The following is a 14,458-nucleotide window of genomic DNA, read 5'->3' as shown; positions in this document are numbered from 1 at the left end:
TGCCTCACATCCATAGATCATTGTTTTTAAAGTGAATTGTTCTGGAATCTTGGGATTATTCACATCACATGCCCTCTTTTTTGCTCAGACAATCTAAAGTTTCCTGTAGGCATGAGATTTTAAAAATTCTTTTTTTCTCATTTATGTCCAATGTTATTTATTCATTTGAAAATGAGTAAGAATAAGAGGAAACTTCCTCTCTTTAGAAAACTACTGTTATATTTACATGGAAATAAGAGGAAGCAACACATATCAGGAAGGTGCTAATTACAGATCATAACAACAACAACAAAAAATAACAGTATTTATGCAAAATACTGAAAAACACTGACCACAGAATCGGAAATGAAATATAGATACACCAAGACTTTAGCCCCTCCTATGAGCCAGCATTCGTCTCAGAGAGCTGTCTGTTCCAGACTTTTCCTGCAGGCTGTTTGGTTTTGCAATTAACCAGCATCTGCAGGAGTGGGGTTGGTGAGTGGTTTTTGCATTCCACAGCTGGCCATGGCAAGCACAAATACCCCACAGGATGCAGGCCACGTCGTCACGCTCCACTGCCACCTATGGGACAGGGAGGGCAGGGCCCCGGGGAGAAGGAGCAGGTGATCTCCAACAGAAATGCCAGCCAGGATGTCCCGTGGTAAATACCCTCAGTGGTAGGATCTTCAGAGTGTGGTAAACGGGGCGGCTTCTCCCTTGGGCCCCAAGCCTTGAAAGACACCTGCACAGAGAGCTGGAGCCCTGAGTTCTAATCCCACCATTTCTCCACTCTCTGGACCTTGCTGTGGGCAGCTATTTTTCCTTTCTGTGTCTGTCCCACCTGAAAACGAAGGGCACTGATCTCAGTTCCCTGGACAAGTCCTTGGGGGTCAGGCATGCCAGGATGTTCCAATCTTCTTGAATGAAAGTCAGGTGTGGGAGTCACATTTGAGCTAATACTTTCAGATCCTTGTTTGTCTGGTCCCACTAATATTTTAGGCTACTCAAGAATGGAGCATGTAGTATGCTGCTGAAATACATTTTTAGGTTTACAGAGGTAAGCCATAGTAATAGTGAGAAACAGCCAGCCAGTCATACACCCAGAGTTCTCTTCCTCTCCCTCCTTTCCTCTTCCTTCCCTCCCTTCTCCCTCCCTTTCTTTCCTTCAGCTACAAAGATGAAATAAATTATTGCAGGTCCAGTAGAATCTACCCTTCCCATTCCATTCTCCTGCTGCAAACACCTATCCTGAAGTTAGTAGCTAGTGGTTAGAAGTAACCACTATCCTGAAGTTAGCACATGTATCACTCCTATACATATTTTAATATTTTTACCATTTAAACTACACATATTGTTTTGTGTTTTTAAAGTTAACATAAACGATATCTGATTTGCTATTGGCACTCAATGTTATAATTTCAAGATGTAGCCAAGTTAATACACAAAGATATACTTGATCATGAAGCAGCTCTTAGGCCTCCCCTATGTGAATAGTCCCAATTTATTTAGTGAATGTCCCCTGTCCATCTCCCTGCATACGTGTGAATAAGTCTGCATTGGCCCATGGCCTGGGGTCCTTGTTAGAATCACCTGGGGAGACTGAAAAACTAGTGACGCCTGGTCTCCCCAGGGAGACTGTGTTTCCATTAGGCTGGAGGGCAGTTAGGTGTCACAGTTGATAAGAGCTCCCCCAGGTGACTCCAGTGAGCAGCCAAGGTTCAGATCATCTTCCCTGAACCTCACTACTCCAAGTGTGGTCCTCCAACTGGGCAGCATTAGCATCACCTGGGAGGTAATTAGAAATGCTAACGCTCAGGCCCCGCCCAGACCTGCTGAATCAGAATCTATGTTTTCACATGAAACTTGGGGACACGCTGGCCTCGGCTGAGTACCTAGATACGGGATTCTGAGTTATAGGGCACATGCATCTTCAACTTGACCAGCTAGCATTGGATGTCTACCAATATTTAAACACCCACATTTTCACTTAAAAATCAGCGCACAGGCTGGGCACGGTGGCTCACGCCTGTAATCCCAGCACTTTGGGAGGTTGAGGCAGTTGGATCACTAGGTCAGGAGATCGAGACCATCCTGGCTAACACGGTGAAACCCCATCTCTACTAAAAATACAAAAAAATTAGCCGGGCGTGATGGCAGGCACCTGTAGTCCCAGCTACTCGGGAGGCTGAGGCAGGAGAATGGTGAGAACCTGGGAGGCGGAGCTTGCAGTGAGCTGAGATCAGGCCACTGCACTCCAGCCTGGGCGACAGAGCAAGATTCTGTCTCAAAACAACAACAACAACAACAACAACAACAAATCATCAGTGCGCAGAACCTGAAGACTAAAGGAACTCTGTTTTGCTACAGAGAGAATATCAACAAAAACTCCAACGGCAGCAATGACAGAAAAGTGTACATATTTCTTTGTCATTCAAACACTTGGAAACATGTTGTTAGTCTGTGAAAACTGAATGTAGATATGGAAGGTTAATGTCATCCAGTTCATTGAAGTTCAGATGACTCTGTCATTGGGTGAGAATTTGGCTTTCAGAGATAAAATGTTTCATGACATGTCAGAATTCCTCTTTCTACAAAAGTGGGTCATACTGAGGTCTTAGGGCAAGTTCTCTTTATCTTTGGTTCTGTGCAGAGGATGGTTTGCTCAGCCCTCACAGAGAGAACACCCCCCCATCCTACCCATGTCATTCCCTATAAGTTCCATCCTCTGATCCTAGTCAAACCCACCTTTTTGGGTTTTTTTGTTTGTTTGTTTTGTTTTTTTTTTGCTTTGCTTTTAACAAAATGGGAGAACTTTTTTTTTTTTTTTTTAATGTAACAACTGTATTTCCTAGAAATAAGTTCATTCTGGGAATAGATTTTCTTCTCTTAATGGTGGAACCGGATATTCTCAAAATGATACATACACATACTGTCTGAAAGCTACTAGGTTCATGTTAAACTGGTGAAAGGAGAAGTTTAATTTCTCTATTATCCCTTGGTGTGCCCCTTAATTCGTTTCATTCATCAAGCCAAGGGTTACCATGGCCCACTCAGTTTTCCTTTAAGGGAATCAGGTGCAAGACCCCACAGACCAAGTCCTCAACCTGTATTGTTCTTATCTCTACAAGTCTCGCTTTGAGTTGGTAAAAGGTTGCTCTGGAGTTCTGGAGTTCTGCCAGTATGAGTATAAATCACTACAACCTTTCTGATGAACAACACAACAATATGATACAACAATACAACACAACAATACAATCAAACGTCTTTAAATATGTGCAGATTCCCTGACTTAAACATTCCATTTCTAGAAATTTATCCTAAGGAAATAATAGAGGATGTGCGCAATTATTTATTGTCAAGGACGTTCTTTGTAGTGTTGTTTATAATAGCAAAACCTTGGAAACACCCTAAATGTCCAGCGAAAGAGAACTAGTTTTGTAATGCATTTAGGAATGTTCCCGTGATATTTAGAGGCTAAAAATTACACTGTTGAAATATATTTATTGATATAAAATGTTCAAAGTAGATTACATTTTAAAGTTTCAAAATATTATTACGATACCATTGTATTTTGCAAAGATAAATAAATATCTGTGGAGAAAGAAATTCAGAGGGAGATACAGCAAAATGTGAACTGTTGTCTCTGAGGGAATGGAGATGGGGAATTTTAGACTTTTCATTTTCACTAAACTATATTTTCTCATTTTCTTATAATAAATATGGAATACTTGGGTTAAAAATTATTTATTAAAAAAGTATTCTCTATTTTTCAAAGCCAAAACATGGTTTTACAAAGGGCTTACGTATATATATAGTGTATATTATATATACTTAATGTATATTATATATACACTATATACCACCTATATATATGTGAAAGTACTTTTTATAAAATACTTTACTTTATAAAAAAAGTATAAAAATAAAAGTAAAAAAGTAAAAAAGCAAAAGTTAAAAAAATAAAAATGAAACTATACAAAGCATTTTATAAAAAGTATAAAAAATAAAGCTAATAAAATACTTCATAAAAACATTTTTATAAAATATAAAATATATAATATATATAAAATATATACTTACATATATACTATATATACTACCTATATATTATATATGTGAAAGTATTTTTATAAAATTTCTTTCAAGAGTATAGTTTGTTCCTTTTGTATTTTGTTAATATACATTGCTTCATCCAAAGAGCAAATTACATGAAGTCAGAACACTCCCATATCCTTTTAGCATTTGATCTCCACACCTCTGCCCTATAAATTTCTAAGCAAACAACGGTAAAAACAAAACATGGCCACTTGGTAGAAGGAACGAGGGCATTCCTTTTCTCCTGTGCACTCGCACCACTGTCCTGGACCCACTCTGGAGGTGTTGCAATAGAGGACAGTTTGCAGGAGAAAAGCCCAGATTCCCCAGCATGAAGCACACGGTCCTTTGTTCCATGGGTCCCAATGTCTTCATGGGTGTCATTCCCAACCATTCCCCCTCCACCCTACATTTCCTGAGCCAATGCCTGCATGCCTGCATCACATGCCACCCACAGCATGAAGGACTAGCACCTTCTTGTGCCCTCACCTACACTCACCACCTCCTTTGGGCGTATGTCCTAGATGCTGTCACAGAGGAAACACTTAACAAATCTCTGGGCAGCGAAGTGATTACAAGACTGAAGACCTAGTCTCTGCCCACACTGAACTCCACCTCCACTCCTTTGGCCAGGCAATGATGCTGCAGCTATAGATGATGGTTTTTAGAGTTCAGGTCAGTGCGCTGGGTCCAGGCTGTCATGTTTTGGCCCTAACCTTTTAACTCCACGGAGAGCCCCAGTAGTCTCTCTAGTCTCCTCCACAGTCCATGGTATCTCAGCAAAGCTTTATGGCTTCTGTCACGCCAGGAATCAAAGAAAGGGGCTCACGAGTTCCTATGAGATTCAGTAGGCCTGTCTTCCTTCTTTATTGACCCCAACCACACATGTGTAGGAGGAAGGGGAGGGGACTACAGCATAAGCCCCAGTCAAGGCGTCACCTTTGCCTACGTTTAGGTGTGATCTTCTGTCCTGGGTAGGAACACTTCTTGCCTCCAGGTAGCAGCGTGTTTGGAACCTGTCATTTAATTTTACAACCGGACCTCATTTTTCTCTTCTATAAAACAATGTGAAAAATTTCAGGAGCTGAGAAATGACTCAAATAGGATAAGAACTAAGATAGATTTAATTCAAGTAAAAGTTATTAAGTATTGTGCCTACAGCCCTATGCACCAGTACTATGTGTCCAAGACCAAGAGAGACACTAAGGATCCACTGAGAGAGGCAGCTATGACCACAACCACAAAGCAGAACTAAGACTCCATGATCAGGCCGGGTGTGGTGGCTCACACCTGTAATCCCAGCACTTTGGGAGGCCCAGGTGGGTGGATCACCTGAGGTCAGGAGTTTGAGAACAGCCTGACCAACATGGAGAAATCCCATCTCTTCTAAAAATACAAAATTAGCCAGGCGTGGTGGCGCATGCCTGTAATCCCAGCTACTCAGGAGGCTGAGGCTGGAGAATTGCTTGAATCCGGGAGGCAGAGGTTGCAATGAGCCGAGATTGCGCCATTGCACTCCAGCAGCCTGGGCAAGAAAAGCAAAACCCTGTCCGCCCCCCAACCAAAAAAAAAAAAAAAAAAAAAAGAATCCATGATCCAAGCAGGAAGTGGAAGTGCAGAGAGGTAGCACCAACCAGGAAAAACGAGAAAGGCTTACCAGGAGAGTGAGCTTGGATTAACAATGAGGATTTTGACAGAAGTAGAGAGAAGCTCTTTTGTTTAGGGGAACGACTTAGCCCAGCCTTATCCTACATGGGCATGAAATATCCGACATGTATAAGAAAAACAGAGAAATTTGGTGTGGCTGCAGTGGAGGATTTCAGAGAGAGCACAGCAGCACATGAGGATGGGGATGAAAGCTGGGCTCAGATCAATAAGGCCCATGAGTATCTTGCTAACAAGTCTGGATTTTCATTTCTAGAGATTTCAGAGTAATTGAAAATTTCTGAGAAATTTTTAAAAATCTTAACATCAATCACAGAAAACTTGGTGATGAAAATAAAAGACATTATTGGGAATCCAAATACCCACATTTGGATTCTTATTCAACCATTTACTAGATGTAAACGTCAACCTCTCTGGAATTTGTTTTATATTTTTCTGTGGGTAATTAAATGAAATGTTAAGGGAATAGAAAAGTAAATGAGATAATGGATGTGAAAGAACTTTGCCAACAACAACATATTGCAAAAAAAGAATGCATCCACACACTTGATTTTGCATTGCAAACTCCGCTAAAATGGAATAAGAACAAAATCTATTATCGCAGAGGCAGCCTCTTCCTTAAGACACAAAAGTCCAATTTATCATTTTATTTTAAGAAACTTTTGGAGGCGCTTCTGTCAGATGAATCACTAGCCATTGAAGATAAGCTGTTCATTTTCAGCCTTCCATTCCAATTGTTTTGAAAACATCTGTGTCTTCATTCTACATTTCATGGACACCAAAATGGTAAACTATCATGGCACAGGCTAAACAGGAGAAGCCATTACTCTCTGAAGCCTCTTATTTGTATCTTAAGTTACATGGTTATTATGAAATCTACTTCAGTAAATTGGAATTTAAAACATAAATAAAAGTAAACCATTACACACAGAGTTTCAGAGTTGTACTGTTAATGTGCTCTGTATGTGGAATGGGAGTGGGGGTATAAGCAGTGGGAGGCAGGGAGGAAGGCTGACATTTTAAAAAAATATTTCCATGAAACAGGACTCTGACCTAGTAGAGTTCCACTGTTGCCAGGAAAATATTGAGTAGATATTTAAATCTGGCAAAGGGGTACTGCATTGCCAAAGACATACTGTGCCTTTGTGAAACAAAATGCCTCACACAGGCAAACATCCTATTTCAGAGGCCCCTCTAGAGAAATGAATAAAAGTAAGATTAAATAAAAGCCAAACTGGCGATAATGAAAGTCCTGAATGTTATTTTTCTTAAATAATATCAATGAAAAATATTGGCTTCCCAAAAGAAAAAAATTATTCTTGGTTATGAAAAAACATCAAAACATAAAAACTAAAATGTACCTCTAAGCCATATCACAAGCCTAGTGAGGTGTTTGTTTTTAAATCCAGGCCCTGGGCAAGTCAGCCAATCTGCTGTCCAAGACACTCATAAGCCTGCAAAAATAAGATTTAACATCTTGCATCCTCAGGAGGACAGAAGTTACATTTACAAAGCAGGCCCAATAGAGAGAACTGGCTTAAATTTGAGCAATGATTCATTCCATCACAAATGGAAATTTGATCTCAAATAAAGAGCCTACCTCAAGGCTGTTTCTGAGCCTTTTAAATTTAAATTTCTAACTTACATATAGAGTTCATTTATTGTTTTGGTGTTGATTTCTAATTTTATTGCACATTGGCCAGTGACTAGAGTATATATGAAATTAACTTTTTATTTTATTTTATTTTTTTGAGATGGAGTCTCGCGCTGTCACCCAGGCTAGAGTATAGTGGCATGATCTGGGCTCACTGCAACCTCTGCCTCCCAGGTTCAAGTGATTCTCCTGCCTCAGCCTCCCGAGTAGCTGGAATTACAGGCACCCACCACCATCCCCGGCTAATTTTTGTATTTTTAATAGAGATAGGGTTTCACCATGTTGTCCAGGCTGGTCTCAAACTCCTGACCTCAGGTGATCCACCCATCTCAGCCTCCCAAAGTGCTGGGATTATAGGCGTGAGCCGCCATGCCCAGCTGAAAATAACTTTAAAAAGTTCCGGTTTGTTACTCTTTTGGCGGCCTAGGGCATGGTCAATTTTTACAAATGTTCCTTGATTGCTTAAGAAATGCATATTCTCTAATTTGGCAGTACAGAGTTCTAGAAAAAAACAATTGGTAATGTATATTTAATTTTAATGTCACTGATCTATCAATTACTGAGAAACGCAAATTAAAATCTCTCACTAAGTGGATTTGACTATTCCTTTTTGCAGTTCATTACATATTTCAAGGCTATGTTATTAGGTACATGTAAGTTTATCATTATTATGTATTTTTCATGAATTTAACCTTTTTTTCATTATGTAATGACCCTCAATTATATCCAGTCATGCTTTCTGCCTGAAAGTATATTTTGTCTGCTTTCTATTTCTATTTTTGTCAGCTTTTTTAAAATTTGATTTTGACTAGCATATCTTATTCTGTCAGCTCTCAATCTTTGTTTGTGCAAGATGTTCTTGCAAACAACCCATAACTGATTGTGGAATATTTTTTAGTCTAGTCTAGCACTCTCTGTCTTTAATGCCAAATTTGGTATATCTACACTTATTATTACTGATCTACCTGATTTTTACCATCTTACTTTGTGTTTTAGGTTAAACTTTCTTTGTCCATTCTTTATTTCTCCTTTGCAAATGTCTAATCAGATTGATCTACTTCACTTCATTCACCAGTTTTCTTTGTTTGTATTGGTTTGGCTCTTTGACATTCTAGTTCTCTTGTTAATCTTCAAACAAAATCTAAGTTTAATCATCGAATTTATACTTTTCCTAAATAATGCAAGTAATTTAGAAAGCTTATACCTGAATCATCCATCTCTGATTTTACATGACAATGTTCACTCATATTTTTACCCCACTGAATTTTCTACTCCCTACTTAGGAGGCTGTGGTTGTCATTTTACAGCCATTTCTTTCTAGATCTACCCTCACCTTAATCAATTTCATTGCTCTGATTTCCTTCCTGTATCTCACTCCCTTCTTCTAGGATCCATCCTTAAAATTAAATCTTTTGTTATTTTCTGAAGTGAGGTTCAATTAGCAACAAACTCTCTTTTTGACTCCTTCTTTTATGTTCTTCCTTAATATTTAAAAAATCTATTTATTTTATACTCTTTATCCAATACTTTAATTATTTAACCTTCTTGAGGGTTTAATCATGTTCATTGTTTCTGTTAAATCTTGGTCGGGAGAGATTCTTTCTTCAGCTGTTTTTTTGTAACTTGCGGGTGGCAGAGTCATCTTTAGCAGGTCTCTATCTGCAGGAATCTGTACAGCATAGGTTGAAGATGTGTCTCTCCATGAAGATTTCGTATTTACTTCTGCCAGGTTTCCCAGATGATCACTAGCCCATGACCATTTTTCTGTATTAATTTCTCAGCCTGAGAGTTCCTGGCACACACTGGTGTGTGTATGGGGTGGGGACTCGGGTAATGACAGGCTCAGTTCTGATTCTCTGCTTTGTGCAAGCCCAAGATTTCATTCCTTGCCCCTAGTTGACCTTTAAAACCCAAATCTCTGCATTATAACAACATAGGACAACCAGGTGTCAACATAAGAATGTGCTGCTCTGCTCTATTCTCACTTTTTTCCTTATTTTAGTCCCTAAGGAGTTCACTGACTTTCTTCCCAGCTCAGCTGTGCATTTAAAAGGATATTAAACTCTATGCAGCAATTCCAGGTGTTTTGCAAAAGGAATGTTTTTCAGGTCCTTTTATAGTAACCTCTCTATTTTACTAGAACCAAGAGCCCTCTCTGCATACTTTTTACCTATTTACTTTGAATAGTTTTCATTTTTAATGCAGCCATCATCCTAACTCATGTTATGCTTTACTTCATTCATTTATTCATTAATCAGTTGTCAAAAATTACTGATACAGATTGTATAATCCTCTATGAAAGATTCAAAAATGGTAAGAGTGCCTGTCCTCAACTTGTTTGAGAATCTACAGTTCTGTGTATCTTATTTTAAAATACACGACTAAATTATTTTTGTGAGGCTCTAAACATAGCTTTGTCATTCTGACACACTGAATTATTCCGCTGGATGAAACCATTCTCAACTAATCATCTTGTTTTTGGATAATGATCTTTATTGTTCTTTGTTTTCTTTTATTGTTGTTGCCTCCCGTTAGTTATTCCATTACAACATTGCGTATACTCATCATGTTTTAGAAATGGAATGGCTTGATCCACTTAAAGGTTTCTCCCTGCCTGGGTTTTCTTTCTTTGTCTTCTCTTTAAATGTTGCTATCCCCAGAGTTTCATCCTTGGTCTACCCCTCACCTCTCTCCATAGATATCTTTGGACATTCTTATTTGCTCTCATGTTTGAACTACAACATGCATGCTGTATTATTTTCCTAGGGCTGCTATAATCAAGTACCACAAAATGGGTGGCTTAGAAACAACAGAAATTCATCGTGTCATAGTTCTAGAAGATCAAAGTCTGAAATCAAGGTATCAGCAAGGCCCTGCTCTGTCCAAGACTATGGATAAAATCTGTCCTTGCCTCTTCTAGCTTCTGGTGCTGTCCAGCAATTAAATGTTCCATTGCTTGCAACAGAATCAGTTCAACCTCTGCCTGTCTTCACATGGAGTTCTCCCTCTGTGTTTCCACATCATCTTCCCTCTTTGTGTGTCTATATCCAAATTTCTCCTTTGTGTAAGGACACCAGTCATTTTATTAGGCTCACCCTAATGACCTCATCTTAACTTGATTAAATCTGCAAAACCTCTATTTCTAAATAAGGTCACATTCTAAGGAACTGGGGGTTAGGACTTCAGTATATCTTGTGAGGCAGGCACAATTTAATCTGTAACAGGCAGCTGTGTCTGCCAGTCTGTATCTTGAGTCCCCAGGGTGCTCTTGCAGATGCCAGACCCAAATATAAACAGAAGAGCTGCACTTTTTATCCCAGGTACTATTTAAGCATGTCACACATATCGTTATATTTAATCCATACAGCACCACATGAAGTAGGAATTATTATCATCCATATTTTGTTGATGAAAAACCTGAGAAACAGCAAGATTAAGTAACTTCCTAGATCCCACAGTTAGTACATGGCAGAGTTTAGAACTCAAATGCTGTGACTCCCGATAAAGGACTTTCCATCCTGAGCTCTAGGCCCACCACACTGCCTGGCAGGTGTCCCAGAAGCATCTTAAACACAGGATGAACCAAACTGAAATCACCTATTTTAAACATGTTTTTTGTATGTTCATTAACACCTACCCAGCTGCTCATGCTAAATCTAAGCTGTCTTCAATTCCATTCTTCTCTTTGACTTTCAAGAAAAACAGATAACACCATTAGCACTGTAGAAATGTAAAAATCAGCCCTGGGCAACACAGTAGATTATTTTGCAAAATTCCCTCTCCACTTCCTTTATTTACTTAAGTCTTATTTGAAAAGGCTGTTGCAGAATGTCTACAACAATTTAACAAACATATTCTCTCATCCCATTCCTGTGTTCTCCCTTGGGTATTTTTGTCAGCACAGCTTATTAGGAAGAAGAATCCAGACTCTGGAAGTAGAAAGAACTGGGTTCGAATCCTGGCTCTTCAAATGATTGGTTGTGACATCTTTGGCAACTCTCTTAGCGTTCCTAGTTCTAATTTCTTTACTGTAAAGTGAGAATGATAATGAGTACCTACATCATAGGGTGGTCACATGATTTAAATGAGATAATACCTTTTCTACAAAGTGCATGTCCAAGTGCCTGACAAGAGTGCACAGCAATAGATAGTAGTTGTCATTGCTTTTTAAAAAAATGATTTGATTTCAGCCTCACATTTAACCTAATGGTGGTTTCCTCAACCACGATTAAGCTGATAACTTTAAAATACATATAATAAACTTTGATGTTAGCATTTCTATTTTAGTGGGTTTTGTTATTTAGTTGTTCGAGCATAGCAGGAATTTAAACAGAAGATTAAAGAAGCATGTCCCATCATATCAACAGAGTGGAAGAGATCCTCAGGTGTGTTCAGGGATGTAACAAAGAAAGATGAAGACAGAAGTCATTTCACCAACAGGTTCTTATTAGGCCTGAGATTAGGCTCTGGTCTCACGCAGTTGTGCAAGTGTCCCTGGGACAGCCATTTCACCTCTCTCAGTCTTGATTTTCTCATGTTTAAAGGAAGACTGAACTTAGACCACCAAGAATCCTGCAACCCCTGTGAGTCTGCGATTCCCGCTAGTTAGATCTAGATTACCGTTAACTCAATAAATCACATTTACTCTCCTCCACACAGAATCCAAGTGCTGGCTGTGTTGTCTGGTGACTGAGAACACGAAAGGCATGATCACCACCTCGCTCAACTTACAATCTAATAGAACAGACAGGCTTATTAATAATTCACGTAAAGAGGATCGAAAACATAATATATCAGCCATCAGGGCTTGGTCGGAGGGTATGTGCTATTACTTGTTAGTCACTGGCTTTCAAAGCCCAGCGTGGGAATGTCAATATTTAAAGAGGATCATGTGAAAACTATGCAGCCCTCTACCACTCTGAGAACTCAAGATCCCTGCTTTACATGAAACCAGACTGCCGAAGACTCATGCTGGGCGGCTGTCCTCTACCTCTGCTGAGCTATTCTCTAATGTAACTCAGCGCTCATAGAAGATGTCACAAGAAATAGGCTGTTGAAATGCAGTGCTGCAACTGTGGCAGGAAGATGGCCGATGGTCGGGTGTCTATGGCCACAGTAGCCCCAAGGGGTCCTTCTTTTAGGATTCTATACTGAGATAAACATTGTCTTCCCTGTGAAACTTCTTTTTTGAAAGGAAAAATTATTTCCACAAATAACTCTTTTTATTTTGGCTGCCAGGAAGCTCAAAGCCATATTGGAAACTTAAGTATAGCATCTTAGGCAAGCTTGTGGTCAAAATGGCTACATTTTTCCCTCACATGCTCTTGGTTTCTCATTTGTATTTTTAACTGCCTCAGCACTGATTCCTATCTCCTATTCGATAAGTTGTTTGGGCACAAGTCCATCAGTAGTTTAGTTCACAAGGCATCTCAAATCCTTTGCAGAATATCCATATTTAAGTAAGTATATACGTGCATTTGAGAATACAACATGAAACAAAATGAAGTGTGGTAACAAAAGAATTGGTAAGATGTCATAAGAGGAGTGATTAATTTGCCAGAGGATCAAGCACGGCTCCCTTGACAGGGCAGATTTCGAAGCTGTCTGGAAGAAGGAGGAAGAGCATTCCAGAGAGGGAACCGCCGGGACAAGAACACCAGGTGGTGAAAACGCAGCGTGTGAGTTGGGGATGTGGCAGAGGAAAACGGCAGAGCCTGCAAAGGGCTTTCGGAATCACATCATCATGGGTATAAATGAAGCTTTTCTTGATTCGTCCTGTTATACCAATCTTCATTCCTCACATGTTCTGAAACACTGGTCTGAGTCACTCATTTGGGCTCTCAATCACACACTCTTCTGTCCATCAAAAACTACTTACCCCACATGGGTGGGTCAGCTACTTCTGACGGCCTTCGGTCATCTCCTCGGTGATTAAGAGTAATGGGAACTCAATGAATGCTTTCTAATGGAATAGAAGGGTCCTAGCATGGGGGTCTGAGTCAGACACAAATCATGTAGCTTCAGCCACACGTGTTTGGTAGGCAAGAAAAGGTGATTTTAAATCTCATTAGAGCTTTTATTCATAGTGAATGGAACCCAGTAAGAGTTTAATGAATTAATAAATAATGAAGAAAGTGAAGAGATACAGTGAAGAGATGAATGTGGCTACTCTATCTCTAAGATTGCTGATTATTGCAAGGATCTATGCTGAAAGTGAGTTATTTAAAAAAATAGAAGCAGGGGCATTCGAAAAGCTCAACACTTTAGCACCTATTTTAGGGAATTAAAACAGAAAAAGAGGCCGGGCATGGTGGCTCACGCCTGTAATCCCAGCACTTTGGGAGGCTGAGGCGGGAGGATCACCTGAGGTCAGGAGTTTGAGACCAGCCTTGCCAACATGGTGAAACCTTGTCTCTACTAAAACTACAAAAATTAGCTGACCTGAGATCCCACCTACTCGGGAGGCTGAGGCAGGAGAATCGCTTGAACCCAGGAGGCAGAGGTTGCAGTGAGCCGAGACCATGCCACTGCACTCCAGCCTGGGCAACAGAGCGAGACCTCCATCTCTAAATAAATACATAAATAAATAACAGAAAAAGAAAAATCTTTCAAAATGCTATAAGCTGCTAAAGTCAGAGTCCTATTGCATTTTGGTCAGCATTTTGCAACTTTTAAGAAAAGTTAATGGAGACTGTGCCTTCCTCTTTGTTAGCCACTTGGTTAGCACATCTCCATGTTCACGGCCAACACCTAAAGAGTAACAGTAACTACCACAAGGAGTGATTCTTCATTTAAAATGTTTTTGGAATGTTAATGTGATACTGTTCGTCATTTCTATTCTTCCTTTGTGCCTACCCGCCTCTTCTAAAAGTGATAAACTATATCTTTGTTAAAAATAATTCGTCTATTAAAGTAAAATTTATATCTTCTGTCTTATCTAGATTAGAACTTTTCAACCTTATTATACATGAAAATTGCAGATACAATAAGCATGTCAATAATGTAAAATTTCCAACCCCACACCCAGGTTTGGAACATTTGGAAGTGTGTGCGTGCATGTGC

The 14,458-nt window shown here is 39.5% G+C and overlaps 1 protein-coding gene across 14 annotated transcripts in view; it reads right to left on the bottom strand.

The window, feature by feature from the left end:
- The window catches only part of ERG (ETS transcription factor ERG), a 281,329-nt gene that overhangs the window by 22,193 nt on the left and 244,678 nt on the right, over nucleotides 1-14,458 (bottom strand). The gene's annotated exons all lie outside the window — the stretch shown is intronic.

The sequence above is a fragment of the Macaca fascicularis genome, chromosome 3 (assembly GCF_037993035.2).
Source record: "Macaca fascicularis isolate 582-1 chromosome 3, T2T-MFA8v1.1".
NCBI classification, from domain to species: Eukaryota; Metazoa; Chordata; class Mammalia; order Primates; family Cercopithecidae; genus Macaca; species Macaca fascicularis.
Note: the sequence above shows the minus strand (reverse complement) of the source record. Positions and strands in the feature narration are given on the sequence as shown.